This window comes from Panthera leo, chromosome B1, assembly GCF_018350215.1.
Source record: "Panthera leo isolate Ple1 chromosome B1, P.leo_Ple1_pat1.1, whole genome shotgun sequence".
Lineage (NCBI taxonomy): Eukaryota > Metazoa > Chordata > Mammalia > Carnivora > Felidae > Panthera > Panthera leo.
In genome coordinates this window covers 111,268,801-111,271,068 of record NC_056682.1, presented here as the reverse complement: position 1 = coordinate 111,271,068, position 2,268 = coordinate 111,268,801, and the positions used below count along the sequence as shown (strand labels likewise).

Here is a 2,268-nt window from a genome sequence, read left to right as displayed (position 1 = left end):
AGTTTTACTTCAGTAGATAAGCAGTTACCACGCACAGAGGGACGGGGTTTGGTGTAAATGTGTCATGCCTCCCCTTGGGGTTACCGTCCTGTTCCCTGAAGCCCCACCCTGTTGTTGATGGGGAGAAAAATGGCGACACCCTAATCTTTCCTCCCCAGACTGAGTGTCTCAAACCACACTGTTCAGGAAGCCCTCACAGAGTAGTGCAGGCAATCAGCCTGTTGTGCTCGTCTCCGGTGCCTCCTAAGCTCTCAGCTGGGATTCAAAACCTGATGTCTTAAAGGATCTCACACAATATGAACCTGGATCTGGGGTAGCACCACCCCACCCTGCTGATAAAGGGCCTCTGGCTGGAGACTGCAGGGTCTTTTGTCCTTGGATGGGCAATAAACCCTCTTCCCACAGACTCGAGAGAAGGGACTACTGTTTCCCAGTGCGCCCCTGAAATGGCTACTGTGTCCCAGGGCTGGCTTCCTTCCCAACTGGACATGATCACACAGCAGTGGCTTTGGTCTGGAGAGAGTCACGCACCCCTGAAAACTCTGATGTTTAGTTTCCAAGGCTGTTTGCAAAGTATAAACTGGCACTCTTCATATTTTTTCTTCCTCAGTCCATGGTCCAGAGAGGTCTTTTTCTTCTCCAAATAAAATATCACACTTCCACAGCCTCTCTTTGTCTTCCTGTTGTCTCTCCACAGAAGGAGTTTCCCCCCTTCCATGCCGACACCACCCATTTTATCTCTCCCAATTTGCAGATATGCACCTCTGTCCCACCAACCTCTTTCCACCTGTGGAGATTTTTCTGTCACTCCATACACTGTATTCCTGGGTATTTCGGGTGTTCTGACCTCAATACAGCTGTGTTTGAAGGACAAGGAACATCCCAGTTCCCCTACTTTTCCGCCATCTTATCTCCTCCCCTCTTAACACTTTTTTCCTTAAAAAATTTAAGATTTTCTTTTCAGTTTGAAAGTCACAGTTTATCTTTCTATAATTAGCTTAGGAGAAAAGAGATGAATAACCCACTGGTAGTGGAAAGAAGCAAGAGTCTTCTAGGGCGCAGCATTTGATGAGATAGACATTCTGTTACTGTGCACTTCCATTATTTTTCCATGGCAGAACATATAGCAGAGACTTGGGAATGCACATACCTGAAGCCAGTTTACTCTTTTGTTCCATAACTATGTTGCTTGCAGGGCTGTTGTTGCCATAGTAGTTGGTTGTGCCCCAGACAAATGGGTGCTGGTCTGTTCCCACAGATCTTTATCCCACTCTTCATTGCAAGTATGGAACTGCCATATGCTCTCAGCCAGAGTCTCCTGTCCAAGATTTCTGATTTGGTTGACAACAACCTGCACAATACAACTTTTATCATTACAGCTTGAGATATAATGACTGATTTGGGGCCAAAGAACCTGGTGGTGAGCATTAAAGAGACAAGTAGCCAATTGTTTGTGACATCAGAAAGATTCTTTTTACACTTGATAAGATGATAAGGAAACCTGCAGACCCTCATCTGTGGTTTTTATCACAGGGGCATTGTAATGGCTTTTCAGGGTCCAGGGAATTGATCTAAGTGTCTTCCATGTTGGAAATGAGGGAGATAAATCCAAGTGCTCAATGGAGAAATGCTCTCCTCACAGTCACCTTCTCTCCACAACCACACCCCAGCAATGCTCACTTCTGGACTAAGATATTTTATGTAAGCCTCATGATAACTACAAGAAAAATCTTGTGGTATTTGAAAAAAGACCATGATAAAGAAGTCAAAGCACACTGACACCAAAAACATCAAAACCCACAAAAAAGACAGAAGTGTAAGAAGCAAGGAACAAATGGATCTACAAAACAAGCATAAAACAATGAAAAAAAGGGCAAAAGTAAATCTTACCTATCAATAATTACTCTAAATGGAAACAGATTGAACTATCCAATCAAAAGACACAGAATGGCTGAATTAAAAAAAAAAAAGATCTAATAATATGCAACCTATAAGAGACTTACTTTAGCCTTAAAGACACATACACTGAGAGTGAAGGAATAGGAAAAACAAAACAAAACAAAACAAAAAACATTTCAAGCAAATGGTAACCAACAAAAAGCAGGAGTAACTGTATGTATATCAGACAAAATAGACTTTAAAAATGGTATAAAAAAGACAAAGAGGGTTATTATAAAATGATAAAAGGGTCAGTACATTAAGAAGATATAATAATTGTAAATATTTATGTGCCCAACATCAAAGCACCTAAAAATATGAAGTGAAAAC

General features: G+C 41.7%; 1 pseudogene; it reads right to left on the bottom strand.

Annotated features, from left to right (window-relative positions):
• Positions 1-1,085: 1,085 nt before the first annotated feature.
• LOC122217038 lies at positions 1,086-1,586 on the bottom strand (annotated as a pseudogene).
• Positions 1,587-2,268: the final 682 nt, after the last annotated feature.